Consider the following 26,750-nt stretch of genomic DNA (forward strand, 5'->3'; position numbering starts at 1 on the left):
ACTATAATGCAACCAAAGTATTGGATTTCAGAAAAACAAATTTTAATGCAATGGGGGAATATTTAGAAAATGAATTAAAGGGGAGGGATAAAATGGCAGGAGCGAGCACCCAGTGGATTGTATTAAAAAAGGCCATCTTAAAAGCCACTGGACTGTATGTAAGACAAATAACTAAAGGTAAAAGGAAGAAGAAACCGCTATGGTTTAGCAATGATGTAAGGGCTATAGTCAATGAAAAAAAGGCTGCCTATAGGAGGTATAAAGAGTCTGGAAGTATAGTTGATAGGGAGGTGTATAAAATGAGACAGAAGGAGGCGAAACAGAAAATATATGCTGCTAAAGCCTCAAAAGAGGAAGAAATTGCCAAATCTGTAAAGAAGGGGGATAAAACCTTCTTCAGATATGTTAGTGATAAGAAGAAGAAAAACTGCGGCATCACGAAACTTAGTACCGGGAATAATACATGCATTAATGGGAATAAGGAGATCGCTGACCATTTCAATAGCTACTTCTGTTCAGTTTTCTCAAAAGACACCGTACAAAATAATACTATAGAGGGATATAGCATTGCTTCCAGCTGTACGGATTCAGCTCCAGTGATCTTAGAAGCTGATGTCTTAGAAGAACTTGAACGATTAAAGATAAATAAGGCAATGGGTCCAGATGGCATCCACCCCAGAGTTCTTAAAGAACTCAGATCTGTCATTACTACCCCCCTGACTGATTTGTTTAACCAATCCTTGTTAACAGGAGAAGTTCCTGAGGATTGGAGAATGGCCAGTGTTGTGCCTATTCACAAGAAGGGCAGTAGAGAAGAAGCTGGTAACTACAGGCCAGTTAGCTTGACATCAGTTGTAGTTAAAATGATGGAGACTCTACTCAAAAAGAGGATAAATCAGCACCTAAAAAACAATAACTTATTGGACCCAAATCAGCATGGCTTTACTGAAGGCAAATCATGTCAGACTAATCTCATTGATTTCTTTGACTATGTCACAAAGGTGTTGGATGAAGGTGGTGCCGTGGATATTGCCTACCTGGACTTCAGCAAAGCCTTTGATACGGTTCCACATAAAGAGCTGATAGATAAATTAGTGAAGATTGGACTTAATCCCTGGATAGTTCAATGGATTTGCAGCTGGCTGAAGCATAGACATCAGAGAGTTATTGTTAATGGCGAGTATTCTGAGCAGAGTCAGGTTACAAGCGGTGTGCCACAAGGGTCTGTTCTGGGTCCTATTCTTTTTAATATGTTTGTGAGTGACATAGGGGAAGGTTTGGTAGGGAAAGTTTGCCTATTTGCCGATGACTCTAAAGTGTGCAATAGGGTTGATATTCCTGGAGGGGTCTGTAATATGGTAAATGATTTAGCTTTACTAGATAAATGGTCAAAGCAATGGAAACTGCAGTTTAATGTTTCCAAATGTAAAATAATGCACTTGGGGAAAAGGAATCCTCAGTCTGAGTATTGTATTGGCAGTTCTGTGTTAGCAAATACTTCAAAAGAAAAGGATTTAGGGGTAATGATTTCTGACAGTCTCAAAATGGGTGAACAGTGCAGTCAGGCGGTAGGGAAAGCAAGTAGGATGCTTGGCTGCATAGCTAGAGGTATAACAAGCAGGAAGAGGGAGATTATGATCCCGCTATATAGAATGCTGGTGAGACCACATTTGGAATACTGTGTTCAGTTCTGGAGACCTCACTTACAAAAAGATATTGACAAAATTGAACGGGTCCAAAGACGGGCTACAAGAATGGTGGAAGGTCTTAAGCATAAAACGTATCAGGAAAGACTTAATGAACTCAATCTGTATAGTCTGGAGGACAGAAGGAAAAGGGGGGACATGATCGAAACATTTAAATATATTAAAGGGTTAAATAAGGTTCAGGAGGGAAGTGTTTTTAATAGGAAAGTGAACACAAGAACAAGGGGACACAATCTGAAGTTAGTTGGGGGAAAGATCAAAAGCAACATGAGAAAATATTATTTTACTGAAAGAGTAGTAGATCCTTGGAACAAACTTCCAGCCGACGTGATAGATAAATCCACAGTAACTGTATTTAAACATGCCTGGGATAAACATATATCCATCCTAAGATAAAATACAGAAAATAGTATAAGGGCAGACTAGATGGACCAGGAGGTCTTTTTCTGCCGTCAGACTTCTATGTTTCTATGTTTCTAATCCTCAGGGGAACTGAGCCTCCCATCTGCAGACCAGACAACCAATCTAGAGAGGTGTGCTGCCTCCCTGGAGCTAAAATCTCTGACATAACTGAAAACCTCACCAAAATACTCAAACCCACGGATTACTACCCACTATTGGTGATTCATGCGGGAATCAACGAGACAGGGAAAGACATGAACCAAATTATGAAAGACTATGACCACTTGGGCAACACAATCAGAAAAACAGGTGCTCAGGTTGTTTTTTCTTCCATCCTCCCCACTAGAGGACGACACCCCGCCAGGGAACGCAAAATCCCGCAGATAAATCACTGGCTTAAAGGATGGTGTCGCCATAAGAACTTTGGCTTCCTCGACCATGGCCTGCACTATCTCCAAGAAGGGCTTCTAGCAAGCGACGGGCTACACCTCACTAGAGCGGGGAAGAACCTCCTAGGCAACCGACTAGCCCAACTCATCAGGAGGGCTTTAAACTAGCTCTGAGAGGGGAGGGTGACCAAACTATACGACAAAACACTGAACAAAACAAGGAAGGGGAACGGGACAAGCCTACAAACAAACCTGAGAATAAAAAATTTCTACCTGCAAACAAACACAAACATCTAAAATGCCTGTACACAAATACACAAAGCTTGGGAAACAAACAGGATGAACTGGAATTATTAATACACGAGGGCCAATACGATCTAATTGGAATCACAGAAACCTGGTGGGACAAAACACACGCCTGGAACACACAGATAATGGGTTACAACCTCTTCAAGAAGAACAGGTCAAACAAGAAAGGAGGAGGTGTTGCACTATACATCAAAGACCACTACACTGCCACAGAACTACATCCATCCAAAGATGATAACCCCCTAGAAATCATATGGGTCAACATAAAAGAAAAAAAGAGCAACACCACAATCGGAGTAAACTACAGACCACCCAATCAAACAGACACAATGGACGACCTCTTCACATGCCAACTAACAGACATATGCAACAAACACAGCACGACAATAATGGGGGACTTCAACTACCCAGACATCAACTGGAAAACTAACTCAGCACCAAGCGGAAAGTCTGCCAAATTTCTTTCCAGTCTAGCTGACAACTTTCTAACCCAAAAAGTTGAAACAGGAACCAGAGGGAATGCTATATTAGACCTAATACTAACAAACAGGGAAGAAACAATAGAGGGAACAGAAGAAGAAGGGAAACTGGGAGAGCGCGACCACGTCATCCTCAAATTCAACATAGTGCAATCACTAGCTACTATACCCAACACCACTACAGTCCCAGACTTCAGAAAAGCGGACTTTAACAAGCTCAGAGCGAACCTTGAACAATGCCCCTGGAATGAACTCTTAGAAGGAAAAACCACTCAGGAAGCCTGGGCGATCCTAAAAAACAGCATCATAGACGCCCAAAACAACGCAATCCCCATGAAAAGGAAAAACAGGAAAACCAAAACTAAACCTGCATGGCTAAACAAAGCCCTCGCAGATGACATAAAAGGAAAAAAAGCTAAGTACAAACAATGGAAAGAAGGACTCATAACCAAAGCGGAATATCAGCAAACAGCCAGTTCCTGCAAACAAAAAATAAAAACTGCAAAGGCACAATATGAACAACACCTTGCAGCGGAAGTCAAAGACAACAAAAAAAGATTCTTCCAACACATCAACAATAAGAAGAAAATCAAAGAAACAATCATCACACTAAAAAACTAAGAGGGTAGAGAAATCACAGACAGCAATGACCAAGCACAGCTACTCAACGCCTACTTTGCATCAGTCTTCACACAAAAGGGAACCTCCCTCCAACCAATCTGCAATTTAACTGCAACAAACTGCCCCAGAACCGAACTCAACATAGACAAAAGCACAGTGAGGGACTACCTGAGGGAACTCAACGAATACAAATCACCAGGGCCAGACGGACTTCACCCCAAAGTCCTAAAAGAATTGGCAGACACCATAGCGGAACCACTCCTCCTCATCTACCAAATATCCTGGATCACTGGAGACCTACCGGAAGACTGGAAGCGAGCTGACGTAGTCCCCATCCACAAAAAAGGCAAAAAGACCGACCCAGGTAACTACAGACCAATCAGTCTGACCTCTATACCTGGAAAAATACTGGAGAAAATAATAAAAAAACAACTTACCCACTTCCTAGAAACAAACAAGATCATATCCAATAGCCAGCACGGATTCATCAGAAACAAATCATGCCAAACCAATCTCATATCATTTTTCAACACCATAACCAAGTCAGTTGACCAACGCAACTCAGTGGACCTCATATACTTGGACTTCAGCAAGGCTTTCGATAAAGTCGACCACAATCTCCTAATCCACAAACTAGAAAAAAATGGAGTAGATTACTACACATGTAGATGGATAAACAGTTGGCTGACCAACCGCACCGAACGAGTTGCCCTCAACGGCACCAAATCCACATGGAAAAAAGTAGACAGTGGAGTACCACAGGGCTCTGTCCTGGGTCCTGTATTCTTTAACATCTTCATCAACGACCTGGACAAGGGAATAAAAGGGGAACTAATAAAATTTGCAGATGACACCAAGCTGGCGGGGGTAGCCAACACCCTTGAGGACAGGCTCAGAGTACAAGAAGACCTAGACAGACTATCACAGTGGGCCCATACCAACAAAATGAGGTTCAACACCGACAAATGCAGAGTCCTCCATCTCAGCAAAAAGAACCCTAGACATACATACAGCCTGGGAGATACCCCACTCAGCAGTAGTGACTGCGAAAGAGATCTTGGAGTCTTGGTGGACAATCAACTAAACATGAGTCAGCAATGTGCAGCAGCAGCCAAAAAAGCCAACTCAATCCTAAGCTGCATCAACAGAGGAATACGCTCCAAGACCAGGGAAGTACTAATACCACTCTACTATGCCCTGGTCAGACCCCACCTGGAATACTGCATCCAATTTTGGTCACCTCACTACAAAAAAGACATCGAAACTCTGGAGAAGGTGCAAAAAAGAGCAACCAAAATGATTAGGGGACTCGAAACCAAGACTTACGAAGAGAGATTGAGAGAACTGGGCATGGACAGCCTAGAAAAAAGAAGGTCTAGAGGGAGACATGATAGCAGTTTACAGATACTTGAGGGGTTGCCACGGTGAGGAGGGGGTCTCTTTATTCCCCAGGGCACCAGAGGGCCGGACGAGGAACAATGGTTGGAAGCTGACCAAGGAGAGATTCAACCTGGAAATAAGGAAGAACTTCCTGACGGTCAGAGCGATCAACCAATGGAACTGCCTGCCAGGGGAGGTGGTGAACTCCCCAACTCTGGACACCTTCAACACATTTGGCTCGGGTGCTGTAGGGTTTCCTGCTCAGGCAGGGGGTTGGACTCGATGACCTAACGGTCCCTTTCAACTCTATTAATAAATAGATCAAAAAAAAAAAATAGAAAACACAATGGAGGATGACAGGCAGGACGAAGCGGGGTGGAGCAACGCGAGGCTCAAGCAGGCAGCTTCCGCGCGTTTCTTTCGGCGGAAGAGGAGGAGAGGGAGCGGATCGGGCGGGGGCAGTACCTTCTACTGCCGGCGCCTCCCCGCACCCCCCCCCGCAGGCTGGCAGGGGGATGGGGACTGCACGCCCATGGAAAAGGGCGCGCGGGGCGGTATTTTGGGGTGCGTGTGCACTCACGCGCGCAGCCTACAGAGAACAGTGGCATAGTCCCTTCCAAATACCATAGAATCCTCTTAACAGCCTTCAGTGATATTCCGTTAGCTCCTTGCTATACCGCACCAACTGATTAACACTAAAAGCAATATCAGGCCGTGACCAAAGTCCCAAATACGACAAGCTACCAACCAACGAATGGTACAGTTCTCTATCAACAGCCTTCCCTTCTGTATTTCCATGCACAAAGCTACTTTCCATTGCAGTCCTTGCAACTTTACAGCTCTCCATGTTATATTTTTTCAGTAGACTGTTAATTTTTCTAGCCCCCACTCTCCTTGCCTTCCATAAGAATTTGAAAACACACTTATGTTGTCAGTCTGGGGTCATTAGATCCCAGCCTCTGCCTAATGAATGTATTCAATGTGATACTATGTATGTGCGAGTTTGATTTTAAATGTTTAGCTTTTAAGATAATTTTTAACTTAACTATTCTATTAATTGGCTTACAAATATTTTATATATTGTATCTTTCTATCAAAATGTTGTAAACCGCCATGAGTCCACGAAGAGGGGCGACATATAAGTCCAACAAATAAATAAATAAATAAATAAATAAATAAATAAATAAATAAATTCATCACCATTCACTCCATAAATACACTAAAATACTCATTGGTCAGGGGGCTAGGATCTAATGGCCCCAGGCCTGGTGGCATAGATAGGTCTTTAAACATTTTTGGAAGGCAAGAAGGGTGGGGGCAATGTGAATCTCCAAGGGCAGCTGATTCCAGAGGGCTGGCCCCCCTCAGAGAAGGCTCTTATTTATTTATTTATTGGATTTGTATGCCGCCCCTCTCCACAGACTAGGGGCGGCTAACAACAGTGATAAAAAACAGCATGTAACAATCCAATACTAAAACAACTAAAGTATAAAACCAAACATACATACAAACATACCATGCATAAATTATAAAGGCTTAGGGGGAAATAATATCTCAGTTGCCCCATGCCTGACAGCAAAGGTGGGTTTTAAGAAGCTTATGAAAGGTGAGGATGGTGGGGGCAATTCTCATCTCTGGGGGAGTTGGTTCCAGAGGGCCAGGGCCACCACAGAGAAGGCTCTTCCCCTGGGTCCCGCCAAACGACATTGTTTAGTTGATGTGACCCGGAGAAGCCCCACACTGTGGGACTTAACTGGTCGCTGAGATTCGTGCAGCAGAAGGCGGTCCCTGAGATAATCTGGTCCGGTGCCATGAAGGGCTTTATAGGTCATAACCAACACTTTGAATTGTGACCGGAAACTAATCGGCAACCAATGCAGACTGTGGAGTGTTGGTGTAACATAGGCATATTTGGGGAAGCCCATGATTGCTCTTGCAGCTGCATTCTGCACGATCTGAAGTTTCTGAACACTTTTCAAAGGTAGCCCCATGTAGAGAGCATTACAGTAGTCGAGCCTTGAGGTGATGAGGACATGAGTGACTGTGAGCAGTGACTCTCGGTCCAAAGAGGGCCACAACTGGTGCACCAGGTGAACCAGGGCAAACGCCCCCCCTTGCCACAGTTGAAAGATGGTACTCTAACGTAAGCTGTGGATCGAGGAGGACGCCCAAGTTGTGAACCCTCTCTGAGGGGGTCAATGACTCACCCCCCAGGGTGATGGACGGACAGATAGAATTGTCCCTGGGACAATTGTTGAACCATGGAGCTCTACGGGGTCTAGTGCCGCGGAGGGGTTGCAACGGCGCAATTAGTTCAAGGGCCTCCGCTGGAACCTTGTTCCAGGCCTCAACCAGAGACTCTGCCAAATTGTGGACGAGTGTATCTGGAATAACCCCAAGCACCTTCTGAAAGCCCTCTGGATCCATCAGGCGTCTGGGGCGGAACAACCTAAACGGTTCTGCCTCCCTGCAGGGAAGGATTGGAGCCAGGAAGTCCAGCCACAGTAGAAAATTGTCTGACCAGCCTGATGCCATATCTGAAACCCGGCTGGGCATATTTCAGAGAGAGGAACTCCTCCCTCTGGGCCCAGCCAGTTACACATGCCAGGTCGGCCTCCTCATCCATGATCAAGTCCCGTCTCCTCCCCTAGACCCCACCAAACAACATTATCTGGTTGACAGGACCCTGAGGAGGCCGACTCTGTGGGACCTGACCGGGCACTGGGATTCATGCGGCAGAAGGCAGTCTTGAAGGTAATCTGACCCAATGCCATGTAGGGCTTTGTAGGTCATAACCAACACTTTGAAATGTGTCTGGAAATTAATCAGCAACCAGTGCAGTCCACAGAGTGATGGTGAAATATGGATATGCCTTGGAAAAATAGCCCCATGAAGAGAGCTTTGCAGTAGTCAAACCTCAAGGTGGTAAGGGTGTGAGTGACCATGAGCAAAGACTATCTGTCCAAATAGGGCCGCAACTGGTTCACCAAGCAAACCTGGGCAAACACCCCCTTGCCAAAGCTGAAAGATAGTCTTCTAAAGTCAGGTGTGGATCGAGGAGGATGCACAAGTTGCAGACACTCTCTGAGGGGGTCAATAATTCATCACATAGATCACAATAATTCACATAGATCATCTGGTCCGACTGATAGAGAAGGTTTAAGGTCATGTAATGCTTTTTCAACTTGGTCTTCAGTGAGGTCTACTTGGGTTAAGTTGTTGAGGGAGTTTGAGGTGCGACTGATGAAATTGGGGGATGAGCCATTGCTGTTAACAAAGACAGAGCCAAAGAAAGAGTTGAGGAGGTTGGCTTTGGATGAATCACCGTAGTATTCTTTGTTGTTGGGTCCTTTGAGAGGTGGGATGGGTCTAGAGTCTTTGAGTTTATTGTTGACAAAGTTGTAGAAAGCTCTATTAGATTTGGTGCGTAGGAGGTTTTCCTCTTGTTTGCTGTAGTAGTTAAGGCATTCTGCTTTTATTTGATTGCAAATACTTTTATATTGGCTTTTGAAGTTGGAAACTTGTCCTTTTTTGTTTTTCCTCCAGAGAGATTTTTTTTCTTGTTTGTAATTTTCTTATTGAGATGGGGAGGTTATTTTTTTGTTTATGGTACATGTTAGAGGTACATGAAGTCTGATGATAATTTTCATTTCGAGTAGGAATGTATTGTAGAGGCCATCAGCAGTGTAGCATTCAGAGAATAGAGTTTTCCAGTTTAATGTTGAGAGGTGGGCTTCAATGAGTTCATAGTTCGCTTTTTTGAAATTGAACTTTGGTGTATTATTTTGGTGGATCATAGTATGGCTTAGGTTGAGACTGAGGCTTATCATGCTGTGATCGCTGTTGGAAAATAGTTATGTTATTTGTAAGCCATATATTGCACTTTTGCTGTTGCAGAAGATGAGATCCAGACAGTTATCAAGTCTGGTATTGTTAGTTACTAGTTGGTCGAGTCCCAGATAGGTGACGGTATTATATATAGTAGAATGGATGGGTTCCATGCTCCATTCATTTAAGGACCAGTTAATGTGTGGTAGGTTGAGGTCTCCGAGGAAGATAATGGGGTATGGGCAGTTGGTTGCCCACGTTAGTAATGTGGATAATTTGTTAGCATATTCGATGTCGTAGTCTGAGGTTCTGTAGCAGAGTAAGAAGCAAACTGTGGTATTTAGGGATAAATCACAGACAATAGTTTCAGGTACCGATAAATCCTGTGCAACTTTGAGGATTTTTAGGTTCAGCGATTTTTTTGTAGAGTATAGCTACTCCACCTCCTCTGCGGGATTCACTGTCTGAGCGAAAAACATGGCAGTTTTTTCATGTGATAATGGAGTCTGGGTAGGAAGCATTTAGCCATGTTTCGCATATAAAAATTATATCAAAGTTGGAGGTGTCAAGTAGAAGGAGGAATTCAGACATCTTGTTGACTAAATTTCTAGCATTTAATAGTTTACATTTGAGATTGGTCTTGTGTTGGGGATTGGATTTGGGGTGGTTAGAGGAAGTAAGGGGCACACTTTCCTATTCTTTGTTTGAGGTGGTAGGGTTGTCCATTTGTTCTTGTGGGATGGTGATCTGGCAGGTGTCAGTTTGATGTTGTGAGGTGGTAGGTTGGAAGTCAGACCGGAAGATGTTGGGAGGATTATGGGTTTTGGATTTGATGCTTTCTGTGCGATAATCTATATAAAGGTTTGTTTCACCAAGTTCATAGCGTCTCTTGAGTTCTGCCCATAGTTCGCGAGAACGAATACGTTGGAGGAGAGAAAGATCTGGTCTGGATCTGAGTTTGTTGAAGGACTTGTTATTTCTGGCAATGTGGTTAATGGTCTTGATGAATTGCTGTTTTATTTGTTCATTTTTGCATACCACTTTGCAGACGCAGGGGGCTATTGAGCCATTGTTATACTTGTGCTCAGGTCCAATTCTGGTAACTTCCAAAATGTCTTCTTATTTATTTATTATTATTATTTATTGATCAGATTTGTATGCCGCCCCTCTCCGCAGACTCGGGGCGGCTCACAGCAATCGCCATACAATGTAAACAAATCCAATATTTAAATTAATTTTAAAACACCACAAGTTAAAACCAATCATACACACTAGCATACCATACATACATTTTATAAGCCTAGGGGGAAGGAACATGTCAATTCCCCCATGCCTGACGACAGAGGTGGGTTTTAAGGAGCTTACGAAAGGCTAGGAGGGTGGGGGCAACTCTGATATCTGGGGGGAGTTGATTCCAAAGGGTCGGGGCCGCCACAGAGAAGGCTCTTCCCCTGGGTCCCGCCAAACGACATTGTTTAGTTGACGGGACCCGGAGAAGGCCAACTCTGTGGAACCTAACTGGTCGCTGGGATTCGTGCGGCAGAAGGCGGTCCCGGAGATATTCTGGTCCGGTGCCATGAAGGGCTTTATAGGTCATAACCAACACTTTGAATTGTGACCGGAAACTGATCGGCAACCAATGCAGACTGCGGAGTGTTGGTGTGACATGGGCAAATTTAGGAAAGCCCATGATAGCTCTCGCAGCTGCATTCTGCACGATCTGAAGTTTCCGAACACTTTTCAAAGGTAGCCCCATGTAGAGAGCATTACAGTAGTCGAGCCTCGAGGTGATGAGGGCATGAGTGACTGTGAGCAGTGACTCCCGGTCCAAATATGGCCGCAACTGGTGCACCAGGCGAACCTGGGCAAACGCCCCCCTCGCCACAGCTGAAACATGTTTCTCTAATGTGAGCTGTGGATCGAGGAGGATGCCCAAGTTGTGAACCCTCTCTGAGGGGGTTAGTGTCTTCCCCCCCAGGGTGATGGACGGACAGATGGAATTGTCCTTGGGAGGCAAAACCCACATCCACTCCGTCTTATCCGGGTTGAGTTTGAGTCTGTTGACACCCATCCAGACCCCAACAGCCTCCAGGCACCGACACATCACTTCCACTGCTTCGCCGACTGGACACGGGGTGGAGATGTAAAGCTGGGTATCATCTGCATACTGATGATACCTCACCCCATGCCCTTGGATGATCTCACCCAGCGGTTTCATGTAGATATTAAATAGTAGGGGGGAGAGGACCGACCCCTGAGGCACCCCACAAGGGAGTAACCTAGAGGTCGACCTCTGACCCCCCACTAACACCGACTGCGACCGACCAGAGAGGTAGGAAGAGAACCACTGAAGGACAGTGCCTCCCACTCCCAACCCCTCCAGCCGGTGCAGAAGGATACCATGGTCGATGGTATCGAAAGCTGCTGAGAGGTCAAGAAGCACCAGGACAGAGGATAAACCCCTGTCCCGGGCCCGCCAGAGATCATCCATCAGCGCGACCAAAGCAGTTTCCATGCTGTAGCCGGGCCTGAATCCTGACTGCTGAGGACCTAGATAATCGGCTTCTTCCAAGGACCGCTAGAGTTGGAGCGCCACCACCTTCTCAACAACCTTCCCCATAAAGGGAAGGTTGGAGACTGGTCGATAGTTGTTGAGAATGGCTGGGTCCAGGGAAGTGCCTCCTTGTAGGGATCCGTGAAGGACCCCCTCCCCAAAGAAGCGTTGACAATCTCCTGGACCCAGCTCCGTGTCACCTCCCTGCTGGCCGAAACCAGCCAGGAGGGACACGGATCCAGTAAACAGGTGGCGGAACTCACAGCTCCAATGGCCTTGTCCGCTTCATCAGGTGTCACCAGATCAAACTCTTCCCAGACAGGTGGACAAGTACGTGCCCCAGTCACCTCAACTGACTCGTTGTCAGTCGACTCTGTATTCCAATTAGAGTCGAGGTCCGCTCGGATCCGAGCGATTTTATCAGTGAAAAACGTGTTAAAATCCTCGGCACTACTCTGCAAGGGCTCCCCAACTCCCCCCTATTTAAGAAGGGAGCGGGTCACCCTAAACAGAGCGGTCGGGCGGGATTCCGCTGATGCAATCAAGGCGGAATGATACGCGCATCTTGCCGCCTTGAGCGCCACTTTGTAAGTCTTAACATGTGCTCTTACAAGTGTTCGATCGGGCAATTGTTTGTGCATGTGAGTGATGGAGGTGGATGATATTTCTTATTTTTGTTGGTGGGTGGTGGAGTGTTGAGTGGTATTTTGTCGGGTGGATTTGGATTAATCAGTGTTTGGATATTTTTCTCCATGGATGAGAGTCTTGATTCAATACTTTCTGTGAATGCTTGTTGGGTTTTGATGGGTTCTTTTAAGGTGTTAATCTCATCAGACAAACTGCTGAGTATATTTAGCTTGGGGGTGCAGGATGAGCACATATAAAGAAATGAAGAGTTTGCTTTTAGAATGGTGGCAATATGTTTAGAAATATTGAGGCAGTTGTTATGAGCAGACTGATTGCAAGTCTGGTATTTTATGAAACCATTATGATCATTGTTAATGTCATTGCATTTAAAGCATTGATTGTTGAGATTATCAATTGTTGCTTGTTGTTGTATATTGTTTTTTTTAATTGGCATTTCTGCTTTGAGATTCAGTGTATGAAGGGAGAGGCAATGGAATGGAGTAGAAAGTGTGATGTTTTCAGATGCTTGAGAATTTAGGCTTCTTCTTTGATGTACCCTGCCTGGGTTTATGGCTTCCTGCTCTGTGGGCCTCTTTACGATCTGGTTGTCATGGTGATACTTAACAACTTCACTTAAGCAGTTTGTAACTTTAAGAGAGAGGCAAATAGTTGAAACAGGCAAGAACAATGGCTTTCAAATGTACAGTACCCCCCCTTCCTTCACAGCCAGTACTTTGAGATTTTTGGGTCTCCCTTTTGAATGGAGCACTTACAGGTCCTTTTGTTGTTAACAAGACTCCTGGCGCTTGTTCAAAAGATTATGGCTTGGTCTGTTTTTCAAAGGATAGAAGGTTGGAGGGCTGTTACAGCTAGATAGCTCTCCCACACACTTTCCGGTAACATTTTAAGGGTTATTCACCTCGTTCCCTGGTCTCTCTCTTGGCTTACAAGCTTCAAATGGCTCCAAGCCTTGGTTAGTAGCTCGGCTGGTGGCAGGGTAAGCTGGGTTCTGCAGGGGGTTTGGGCTGATGGCAAGAAGTTTGATGGTGCTAGGGTGCTGGAGGTCCTGGGGTGCGCTGGGCAGATTGAGGCTTTGTGGTGTTCAATGGACAGCAGCGATCAATCACTTACAGTTTGATGTCTTGCCTTTGTTCAATATGTTTCGGATTCCTTGTGGAACCTTCTCTTCTCTTCTCTGCTCTGCTCTCCCAGAAATGCTGATCGAAATTGTTTTTAAGATATTTATATTCAATAAAAATTATTTTTAAAAAGAAAGAAAAGGAAGGCGAGGAGCTGGCCTTGCCTGGATTGCCCGATCCCCATGAACTTTTTCCTGGGATGAATGACAGCCATTGTATGCACATCTTGTCGACCTGATCACCACTTTGTAAATCTCCATATGAGCTTTTACATGTTTGGTCAGATTTGGATCTGATTTTCCTCCAACACTTCTCTAGTCCTCTCTTCTGACATTTCATCCCCGATAGTTCCTTGGTAAACCAAGGAGATCTCCAGGTTCTGTTGCCACAGAGAGGTCACAAAAGCGCAATTCAGTCTAGAGCCTCCATCGCAGCTGTGTTCCAGGCTGCAGCAAGAGACTCTGCCAAACTGTGTACAAGTGAATCAGGCAGAACCCCAATTGCCCTTTGAAAACCTTCTGGATCCATCAGGCATCTGGGGCAGGACCTCCTAATCAGTTCCGCCTCCCTGTGGGGGAGGAGTGGAACCTTACAATCAAGCCAGCATAGAAAATGATTTGACCATGACAAAGGCAAAATCTCTAAGGCCCTTAATCTCTGATCATTACTCAACTGCCCTGAGAGGAATACCATGTCTTGAGTGTGCTCCCCCTCATGAGTTGGGTCCCAAATTACTTGAGTCAGGTCCATGATTGCTATGGTGGCCATGAACTCCTGCACCAACCCAGAGGATTCTCTGACTTGGGTAGAAAAGAGGAAGCAAAAATAATGTTAAATAACTGCAAAAATATAAAATGGCTATTGTTGAAACTAAATATAAGAAAATATATACAAAGCAAAAAGGCTTCACATAAGACTGAATAAAACTGTTGGTTCCGAGCATCATAAAATAACATATGAGATACAGTATAAGAAATAGCTGTCAAGATAGACAGCAGGGGTGCGTGTGTGTTATATGTTTCTTTTTTCTTTTTCTTATCTCGCTTCTTTCTGTCTCTATTGTTGTCTGTGTAAGATGTTTGTCTGATTTAAAACAATGTACAATACAAGATTAATGTAAATAAGTATGAAAACAGATGCTAAATACTATGTACTGTCTTTTTAAATGTATATATTTTCAATAATTTAATTTTTTTTTTAAAAAAGAACATTGTTATTCATTTAACTATATTATATATTTTATTTGTGACCCAAACCAATTCCTTTTTCAGCCCAGACAAGCCAAAAGGTTGAACACTCATGATTTATAGCTTACTGTTGGCTACTACTATTGGAGACTGCAGCAAAACATTTCAGCAGGAAAGCTAGGCGGTGTTTATCAACTGGCACACAAACAAACCTTTGCTTTTCCTTCTTTGCTCCATTGATCTTTCAATCTTTCCTCTGTAACATACAGTATCCTATAACACATTTAAAATGTTTACAAATATATTGACTTAAAGTATCAGTTTATAATGGCTGGAAATCGTGTTTAGCTGTTTTTGACATAAAAATATTTATCTCATTTGCAAATCAAATACAGTAGTACCTCTACTTAAGAACTTAATTAGTTCCATGACCAGGTTCTTAAGTAGAAAAGTTTGTAAGTAGGAGCAATTTTCCCCATAGGAATCAATGTAAAAGCAAATAATGCGTGCAAATCCATTAGGAAAGAAATAAAAACTCGAAATGTGGATGGGAGGAGGAAAAGGAGGAAGAAGAGGAGGAGGACAGTCACTGCCCAGAGCGAAGGGAGCGTTTCTTTTCTCTGGGTGCTGGCAGAGGTTTATTCCCTCTCCAAGTGCCCAGAGAAAGGAAAATGCTTTGTTTGCTCGGGACTGCCAAAGCCTCCTTTAGTGCCACTGAAAGGCTCCTCTGGCAACCCAGAAAAGCCTGAGATGGCCGTGATTAAAGGGCGAATGGCAGGAAACTGACCATGCCTTTGTGCCGCTCTCAAATTTCCTGGGAAGTTTTTCCGGGCTCGGGTTCTTAAGTAGAAAATGGTTCCTAAGAAGAGGCAAAAAAATCTTGAACACCCGGTTCTTATTTAGAAAAGTTCTTAAGTAGAGGCGTTCTTAGGTAGAGGTACCACTGTATAAATAAGAAATATTCTTTATGATGTCAAATGAAGAAGAAAAATAAACTGATTATACAGGAAAAGATGACTATGGATAAAAATGTAGCAATGTCCATTGTGACATCACAATTAAAATCTATAGAATTTTCCATTTATACATCAACACAGGCAAGTATGTAAATAATGCAGTTTGTGTCATGAAGTCACAATGCACATTTTGTCATTTGTCACTTCTTCTCTGTACACATATACCCATTCTTATGGAAATGTTTAGACAGTTTCCACAATCTTTGTATCCTCTAAATATGTGGAGTTCAAGTACCAAAATTATTAGCAATGCTCATGCTAAGAATTGTGAGACACCAACTAGAGGGGAGAATATTCTAGATTTAGTTTTTACAAATGGGAATGTACAAATGGGTTTCAGAGGTCAAGGTGGGAGAAAATTTAGGTTGCAGTGACCATCTATGTTTGTGGTTTGATGTAAAAACTGATTGTGAGCAATCCTATACTGCAACCAAAGTATTGGATTTCAGAAAAACAAATTTTAATGCAATGGGGGAATATTTAAATAATGAATTAAAGGGGAGGGATAAAATGGCAGGAGCGAGCACCCAGTGGACTGTATTAAAAAAGGCCATCTTAAAAGCCACAAGACTTTATGTAAAGCAAATAACTAAAGGTAAAAGGAAGAAGAAACCGCTATGGTTTAGCAATGATGTAAGGGCTATAGTCAATGAAAAAAAGGCTGCCTATAGGAGGTATAAAGAGTCTGGAAGTATAGCTGATAGAGAGGTGTATAAAATGAGACAGAAGGAGGCGAAACAGATAATATATGCTGCTAAAGCCTCAAAAGAGGAAGAAATAGCAAAATCTGTAAAGAAGGGGGATAAAACCTTCTTCAGATATATTAGTGATAGGAAGAAGAAAAACTGCAGCATTACAAAGCTTAGTACCGGGAATAATACATGCATTGAAGGGAATAAGGAGATCGCTGACCATTTCAATAGCTACTTCTGTTCAGTTTTCTCAAAAAACACCTTACAAAATAATACTATAAAGGGATATAGCATTGCTTCCAGCTGTACGGATTCAGCTCCAGTGATCTTAGAAGCTGATGTCTTAGAAGAACTTGAATGATTGAGGATAAATAAGGCAATGGGTCCAGATGGCATCCACCCCAGAGTTCTTAAAGAACTCAGATCTGTCATTGCTACCCCCCTGACTGATTTTTTAACCAATCCCTGTTAACAGGAGATGTTCCTGAGGATTGGAGAATGGCCAGTGTTGTGCCTATCCACAAGAAGGGCAGTAGAGAAGAAGCTGGTAACTACAGGCCAGTTAGCTTGACATCAGTTGTAGTTAAAATGATGGAGACTCTACTCAAAAAGAGGATAAATCAGCACCTAAAAAACAATAACTTATTGGACCCAAATCAGCATGGCTTTACTGAAGGCAAATCATATCAGACTAATCTCATTGATTTCTTTGACTATGTCACAAAGGTGTTGGATCAAGGTGGTGCCATGGATATTGCCTATCTGGACTTCAACAAAGCCTTTGATACGGTTCCACATAAAGAGCTGATAGATAAATTAGTGAATATTGGACTTAATCCCTGGAAAGTTAAGTGGATTTCAAGCTGGCTGAAGCATAGACATCAGAGAGTTATTGTTAATGGTGAGTATTCTGAGCAGAGACAGGTTACAAGCGGTGTGCCACAAGGGTCTGCTCTGGGTCCTATTCTTTTTAATATGTTTGTGAGTGACATAGGGGAAGGTCTGGTAGGGAAGGTTTGCCTATTTGCCGATGACTCTAAAGTGTGCAATAGGGTTGATATTCCTGGAGGAGTCTGTAATATGGTAAATGATTTAGCTTTACTAGATAAATGGTCAAAGCAATGGAAACTGCAGTTTAATGTTTCCAAATGTAAAATAATGCACTTGGGGAAAAGGAATCCTCAATCTGAGTATTGCATTGGCAGTTCTGTGTTAGCAAAAACTTCAGAAGAGAAGGATTTAGGGGTAGTGATTTCTGACAGTCTCAAAATGGGTGAGCAGTGTGGTCGGGCGGTAGGAAAGGCAAGTAGGATGCTTGGCTGCATAGCTAGAGGTATAACAAGCAGGAAGAGGGAGATTTTGATCCCCTTATATAGAGTGCTGGTGAGACCACATTTGGAGTACTGTGTTCAGTTCTGGAGACCTCACCTACAAAAAGATATTGACAAAATTGAAAGGGTCCAAAGATGGGCTACAAGAATGGTGGAAGGTCTTAAGTATAAAATGTATCAGGAAAGACTTAATGAACTCAATCTGTATAGTCTGGAGGACAGAAGGAAAAGGGGGGACATGATCGAAACATTTAAATATGTTAAAGGGTTAAATAGGGTTCATGAGGGAAGTGTTTTTAACAGGAAAGTGAACACAAGAACAAGGGGACACAATCTGAAGTTAGTTGGGGGAAAGATCAAAGGCAACATGAGAAAATATTATTTTACTGAAAGAGTAGTAGATCCTTGGAACAAACTTCCAGCAGACATGGTTGGTAAATCCACAGTAACCGAATTTAAACATGCCTGGGATAAACATATATCCATTGTAAGATAAAATACAGGAAATAGTATAAGGGCAGACTAGAGGGACCAGGAGGTCTTTTTCTGCCGTCAGTCTTCTATGTTTCTATGTTTCTACAGTTCATTGTTCATCATGGAAGATTGTTTGAATTCTAAAAAGGAATATACATCTGAATATACATCTATCTGCTGAATTAGGCTTGATGTCTCTTTCTTTTCTGGGAATGGAGATTATCATTTTTGACAGCTACACAATAGAGGGGCAGAAGTGTCTTTCAGTTCTAGCAAAATCAATGGAAAAAAGCAGATTTCTTAATGACCATGTGGTTTACTCAACAACTGCAGTTATTCACTTAACCTTTCAAATGGTCATAAAAGTAGGTATGACTCACTTAACAACTTCCTTTTAACAATGAAAATCCTAGTTCCAGGTGTGGTCATAAATCAAGGATTACTTGTAGTTGAGGATTTTCTTCTCATTCTTCTTTTTAACTAAGAGCTAAAATATTGAAGAAAAAAGGGGGAGATTTTGTCAGGCCCATTTAGGGACAATGTTTTTGGTAGAAAGCATGACACCAGATGCTGTTTTTTAGCCGATACATTTGCTACCCCAGTGTAATACAAAATTTAATGAAAAAGAGGATTACCTATATTCAGAACCTTTTGTCTTCTCCCAGTGTGGCTTTTAAATCAGTGGGTTAATTTAGTGTGCCTTATGCAACACTGAAGCACCAAGTGTGGTAATAAGAAAATTAAGCTTTCAATTTAATAGACTATTAATGAATAGCTGTTTTAGAAACATAGAAACATAGAAGACTGACGGCAGAAAAAGACCTCATGATCCATCTAGTCTGCCCTTATACTATTTTCTGTATTTTATCTTAGGATGGATATGTGTTTATCCCAGGCATGTTTAAATTCAGTTACTGTGGATTTATCTACCACGTCTGCTGGAAGTTTGTTCCAAGGATCTACTACTCTTTCAGTAAAATAATATTTTCTCATGTTGCTTTTGATCTTTCCCCCAACTAACTTCAGATTGTGTCCCCTTGTTCTTGTGTTCACTTTCCTATTAAAAACACTTCCCTCCTGGACCTTATTTAGCCCTTTAACATATTTAAATGTTTCGATCATGTCCCCCCTTTTCCTTCTGTCTTCCAGACTATACAGATTGAGTTCATTAAGTCTTTCCTGATACGTTTTATGCTTAAGACCTTCCACCTTTCTTGTAGCCCGTCTTTGGACCCATTCAATTTTGTCAATATCTTTTTGTAGGTGAGGTCTCCAGAACTGAACACAGTATTCCAAATGTGGTCTCACCAGCACTTTTGTTCCCTAGCTAGAGAGGGAAGTGCTTTCTGGAGAACATGTATAAGTAAGGATTGTGAAGTGTGAAACAGCTGTGTTAAAATAAATAATGTGCACACTTAAAATTAGAAAAATGCATATAAAATAGTGTCAAAATAGATTTTCATACATTTTGAGTGCTACATGTACATGAAGGACAAGGATGGCAAATGATTCCAAGACAAACAGAAGATCCTACAATGATGACAAGATCATTTCAATGAAATCTCCAACATTGAATTTCCACATCTACAAATTCCAGGTGGCACACCAACCAATGTTCCCTCTGATTTTTTTTCAGCGTGGGCGGAAAAGTATAGTGTCTGAGTGGCAGTCCCCTTAGGACTGGGCGACATAGAAGTATAAATGAATGAATGAATGAATGAATGAATGAATGAATGAATGAATAAATAAATAAATAAATAAATCCCTTTTTTTAATTAAAAGAAACTAATAATAAAACAAAACCAAAATCTATTACTATTAAAACTAAAACAACCAGCAAAACCAAAAACATAACTATTAATAAAAACAGGCGAGGGCTGGGGGGTTTTTTCTCTGTTATTATTTAAGTGCTTTTACCATATGCTTTAAATCAAGAGTCACTTCTCTTTATGTTTCTCTCTCTTTCCTGTCATTCTCTGCCTCAATCATTTTCTCATTTCTTTTTTCTCCCTTTTTTTCTATCATTTCTCTCAATCTCTCTTCCTTCCACTCTTCTCTCTCTCTCTCTTGCTTTCTCTCTCTCTCTCTTGCTTTCTTCCTCTCTCACACTCTCTCTCACTCTCTTCCTTCCTCTCTCCTCTCTCTCTTTCTTTCTTGCTCTCTCTCACTCTCTCTCTTTCTTCCTATCTTCTCTCTCTCTCTTTCTCTCTCTCTTTCTTTCTTTCTCTCTCTTTCTCTCTCCCCTTTTGCTCTCTCTCTTTTTCTCCCTTTCTGTCTCCCTTTCTCCTTTCTATCTCTCTATATATCTCTCTTGTTCTCTTTCTCTCTCTGGTTTTCTCTCTATCTCTTGCTTTCTCTCTCTCTCACACACACACACACTTTCTCTCTCTTTTTTTCTCTCTCTCTTGTTACCTCTCTTTCACCCCCCTCTTTCTCTCTCTCTTTCTCATTTTCTCTATCTTGCTCTGTCTGTTGCTCTCTCTCTCTCTCTCTCTCTCTCTTGTTCTCTCTTTCTCTCTCTTCCTTTCTTCTCTGCAGAGACCAGCGAAGGTTTTTCTTAGTTTGAATGTTCTGGGCGTGCTGGCAGTGGGTTGGGAGCGCACGCGCACCCGACATTCAAACTAACCTTCGCCGGCCTCCGCTATGAGAAGAATGCCTGCCCCTCCTCTCCTGCAGCCCCTTTGCTGACAGCCGGGACAAAAGCGCTCTCAGCGAAGGGACTGCGAGAGGGGTGGGGCGTGCATTTCCAAAGCATTCGGAGCAGCTAGCAGCCAGATCAGGAGGATGAGAAGCCGCAGCCGCCACCACCGCAGGAGGAGCCATGCCCCAAGGCGGGAAGCGGAGGAGGAGAAAGAGGGGCAGATCGGGCAGTTGGGCAGGGGCAGCGGCGAGAAGCCAGGGGCGCGAGGGGGCCAGAGGTGCTGGGGGGCAGGGGCAGCCACATCTCCTTGCACAGCCTTGGAAAAGGGTGCGCAGGGAGTGTGTTGGAGTGCACAGGCATGCGGGCGCGCACCTTAGAGGGTACTGTGACACCAACCCATGTACTCATTCCACTTATAACTGAGGAAGAAGTCAACAATGCTGGACAGAATGAAGAACTTGAAGGCCCCTGGACCTGATAATCTGCCCATAGACTTCTGGAAACTAAAGGAAGTATGAGATACAGAGATACCTTAGCTGACTGAATTCTCCAATGCTGTAATTAACATTGGCCATGTACCAACTGATTAGTCAACAAGTTCCCAACATTTCCTATCTTCAAGAACAAGGATGACTCAGTTGACTCTGACAACTATCAGCAATTCATCTTCTGTCTCACACTTTTAAGATCTTTGAGAGAATCCTTGATCAACACTTTCGCAGCATCACCCAACTCACCATCAACCAATGCAACTTTGTTAAAGGATGTGGAATAAGTGATGCCATCTTTGCATCCCATCAGCTCATAGAGAAACATCATATCAGAATGTGCACAGTGTGACTATGTGAGACAACCTGGGAGCAAATACAGTAAACAGAAATTTGTATTTAAATAGTGATTTTATCTACAAAGTATATACACATACACATACTTTAGTCAGACCTCAAACAAACACCAATCAGCAATTACAGCACGGAAGCACACACACACACACACACACACACACAGAGAGAGAGAGAGAGAGAGAGAGAGAGAGAGAGATATGCCCCATCAGGGCCTCTTCTTATTACAGGCTCTTAAAGTGATATCAACCCAAAAATCTTGCTGACTTATTCCTATATTATATCATTGTAGCAACTAGTCAGCTCTTAAATCATTACCCTGACACTCCTCCCATTTAAAGCTGAACAGCTGTTAATGCAAATGCTTTAACATATTCCTGATGCTTGTCTACATTTTTCCTTTTTGTGTAAATCCCCGCACAATTAAACTTGCCTTACACTGCAGTTCATTATTGTGTAACATCTTCTTTTTATATATTTATTTACTACACCCCACTGCCTTTTGTCCTTCTGTTATCTTATGGGTGTAAAAACCTAATGCATGTTCCTAGACTCCATTTCACTGCCAACAGCTTCACTGTTTAAACAGTCTCAGCTGCTCTGCTTGCATCTTGAGATGTTGCAGATGTTGGCCTGGGTTGAGTATTATCTCTTTCCTTTCGTAGTTGCCTTTCAATTCATTTCTGTTCATCATTGTTAAGTCTCTCTCTTGCATAGACTCTAGGCTAGTCACAAGAATGTCCCATGAAGTGTCTAATGAACTGAGCACCACATATACCTTGTGTGCCTCAGTAAACATAATTATTTCCTCTAACTCCAGGAATGTCTTTCTCATAGCTTGCAGATGTATGGACATAATCTCTCCAGGCTTCAGTTGTGTTTTATACAATGTCCTTGTCAGCAACACTTTATGAAGACCTAATTATTGGGGGCAATATGCTGACTCTCTAAAGTGGTATATAAGTCTAAGTGCTATTGCTACTGCCCACAGTTTCTCTAATATACATACTGTGCAATACCTCCCAGCACTCTTTCACAGACTGGCGACCCCTCACCAGGGGTAAAATTGAGCAGGTTCTGGAGAACTGGTAGCAGAAATTTTAAATAGTTTGGAAAAGTGGTAGTGGGAACTTTGAGTTGTTTGGAGAACTGGCAAACACCACCTCTGGCTGGCCCCAGAGTGGAGTGATGTTGTGGTTGGATCACATCCAGCTCCTTTGGTCATGGACTTTGGGGAGAATAAACTGGGTCCATCTGGCAGTGTTCCCTCTAATTTTTTTTTTGGGGGGGTGCGGAAAAGTATAGTGTCTGAGTGGCAGTCCCTTCGGGACTGGGCGGCACAGAAATAATAAATAAATAAATAAATAAATACATCAGTACATCAGTACATCAGTACATCAGTACATCAGTACATCAGTACATCAGTACATCAGTACATCAGTACATCAGTACATCAGTACATCAATACATCAATACATCAATAAATCAACAAACAAACAAACAAATAAATAAATTAAAAACCCACCCTGTTTTGCCTCAGAGAATTTCAAAATAAAATACTGTACTGTGTGTCTATAACAGTGAGCTCATAATAGGGCAACTCTATCAATATCAAAATGCCACTTAAATAGTTGAGCTAGTTTCAAACTAGATTTTGATTTTCTTTCTCTCTTCCTTACTCCCATTCTTTTCCTTTCTCTTTTCCTTCCTCTCTTTTTTCTATCTGTTTCTCTCTCTTCCTCTCTCTCTCCTTCCCTCTCATTCTTTCCCTCTCGGCTTCTGGGCAGGTTTGGAAAACTCTGAGTTGATGATGATTTTTAAGTGAGCGATTGCTCACTGCTCAGCTTAGAGGGAACTATGCCATCTGGGTAACATAGGCCAGAGTGTTTATCAGAGGAATCGGAAAGTGAGAGTGAGGGAGAGTTAGGGCCTAGGGATCCTCCAAAGGCTGCAGATCCCCACCAGCTGTAGTAATGATGGAATCAGATGAGGAGGGGGATATTGTGGACCCCATATTAGATGCTAGAATCAGAAAAATGCAAGGGATTCCATGCAGAAGAATGCACCCTGGGCTATGCTTAATAGCAATCCCTTGTTCCGGATATGTGAGCTCAACCCAGGGTACTGGTGATGAGTATAATCCTGGCCCTGGGCTCAGGCTGCTGCTACTCAATGCCAGCATACAGTGGTGAAAGCAAAAGAAAGTACACACCTTTATCAAATCTGCATGGTCAATGGCTATTTGATGGAATTCATCCAATGATGCATTACACCCACAGCCCAGCAGACTATTAGAAACATAGAAACATAGAAGATTGATGGCAGAAAAAAGACCTCATGGTCCATCTAGTCTGCCCTTATACTATTTCCTGTATTTTATCTTAGGATGAATATATGTTTATCCCAGGCATGTTTAAATTCAATTACTGTGGATTTACCAACCACGTCTGCTGGAAGTTTGTTCCAAGCATATATTAATCTTTCAGTAAAATAATATTTTCTCACATTACTTCTAATCTTTTCCCCTAACTAGTCTCTGATTCTGCCCCCTTGTTCTTGTGTTCACTTTCCTATTAAAAACATTTCTCTCCTGAACCTTATTTAACACTTTAACATATTTAAGTGTTTCTATGATGTCCCCCCTTTCTCTTCTGTCCTCCAGACTAAAGATAAATAAGGCAATGGGCCCAGATGGCATCCACCTCAGAGTTCTTAAAGAACTCAGATAATGTGATTGCTACACCCCTGACTGATTTGTTTAACCAATCCCTTTTAACCTTCATCCACATATTTTTCCATTGTTCATATAAGAGTTTCTTGCAAAATTGTTAAAAAGTTAAATCCAGAAAGCACACAGAAAATTAAATCCAGAAAGTATACACAGATGCAGCAAGATTCATTAATTTCTTTATATACACAATAAATACAGAGCAGAAAAAGTCCAAACTTTCATTTTAGAGCTGAGCACAGAGATTAAACCATGCCCAGATTCCTTCCTTAAATTTCTGTTTCCAAAAACAATCTCCATTGGCTGATCTATTGCCATGCTTATTCATTGGTTGACCTTGTTGCTATGTCCTCCCAATTATGACACTCCTCCCTTCATGACTGGAATAGACATAAATCCAGTTAATATTCTTCCCATGGTGCACTTCACCCATTGGCTTGGTTATTATGTCTGTCAGGTTGCCCTCTGAAGAACAGTGAAGCAAGCTAATCGATGTGCTTTGGACGACTTCCCTGATATTACAATATTTAATGTCCATATGCTTGCTTCTATTCTTTACTCTGTTACCTGTTAAATTTTAATGCAGGAAGTATTATCCCGTAACAGCTGTATATACCAAGTTGTTGTGGTTGGCTCACAGCCAGGTCCTCTGGCCACGGAGTTTGAGCCTGATGAACTGGGGCCATCTGGGCATGGTCAGACAGCGAGCCAGAGGAAGAGGAACAGAACACAAGTTACCTATGAACAAAGTTTAGACAAAGCAATAAGTTCTGCCTCCACAGTAGAAATGATAACAGTTGTTTGTTTCCTGGACTTGGAACCAATTAACATCTCCCCCCAAACTATACTATAACACCATAATTAGATTTTCTGATTCTTACATTATTTGCATAATCACTAACAACATAGCATTTCAATTTTAATTATTTAGAGACCTGTATTTGAAGACCCAAATTTACAGTTCCCTTCAAATACCCGAGAATCCCTTTTACACCCATCCAATGCAATTGCATTGGTGCAGCAGTAAAGCAACTCAAAATACTTACTGCACAAGCTATGTCTGGTCTGGACTACTGTGACAAATATAACAGGTTCCCTATTCCTGACTGATATATCTCTTGATCATAAACTTCACTTTCGTACTCTCCTAAACTGTTATGAAAATCTATGCTCATAAGTGTTGGAGCAGTATTACAATCTTTCATGTTATGTCTCTCCAACAACTGTTCAATTTTTCTTCTTTCACTGAGAACATAACCATCTTTCTCACCAAGATAATTTTGTATTTTTCTCAAATTCGTTAGTTCAAATTTCTTCTCCAACTTATTAGCAAATTCTTTTACCTGTGATACATCTTTTGCAATGAAACAAAGATCATTCACATCATCCACAAAGGTGTAGCTGACAACCCCCATTTTCTAACTTTCTAGTGTATATGCAACCATCATCCTTCCAACTCTTGAACCCAAGATGCAGTATCTAAACATATATTCCAATTCCTGCCTGACTGCTTCAGCCCATAAATGGCCTTGTTCAATTTATAAACCATGTTAAGTTTTTTACTTTCATATCCTGGTGCTTGAAACATGTACATTTCTTCCTCTAATTCTGCATTGAGGAATGGGGTGGTTATCACAAAATGCCACCTTTTATGGTCACGTGCTGCTGCCAATGCCTGTGCCAATCTGCTGCTCTCAATCTTTACAGTTGGCGTGAATATCTTATCATAGTGCACATTTTTCAACTGTGAAAAATGTGGTGCCATTAACCTTGCTTTATATTATAGTTCATTATTGGGCAGTACTTTATTTTTGTATACTCACTGTGGCTAAGTCATAGATGGGAATACTTTAGGCTCATCCATGGATTTCATTTCTTTATCCATGGCTTCTTTCCACTTTACTTGCTGCCGGTTTGACTTATGAACTGGCAGCAATCTACTACTGAAAGGAGGCAAAATTCTGAAACCAATCTATTTTTAGAAATGAAACTAATAACAGGAAGACTGCAATAGCATGGAACTGCAACAGTTGCACTGGAGTCCAGTTTATCTGAGAACTGATTATGGCATAGAAAGCTCTGAATGTCTTGGACTGAGATTGACTGCAAGTCCACTTTCTTAATACAAAACCTGAAATATTCAATTACTATGTAGACTGGAAGTATGATGAATAAAGCTATTGGTCATTCAGTTTTTCAGCAGTTTTCTATACCTAGATTGTTAGAAACAGACTTTATTTCAAGTGTCTACATTTGAGTTTATAGGAATTTCTGTGTGAGAAAATGTTCTGAATGTTTATAGACAGAAAATATCAATTAAGTTTACAAATACTAGTCATTTCAATAGCAATTATTTTAGTTTTAATTCAAGCAATAATAATTGATTTCCCCACCCACCCCTTCAG

This window comes from Erythrolamprus reginae, chromosome Z, assembly GCF_031021105.1.
Source record: "Erythrolamprus reginae isolate rEryReg1 chromosome Z, rEryReg1.hap1, whole genome shotgun sequence".
Taxonomy (NCBI): domain Eukaryota; kingdom Metazoa; phylum Chordata; class Lepidosauria; order Squamata; family Dipsadidae; genus Erythrolamprus; species Erythrolamprus reginae.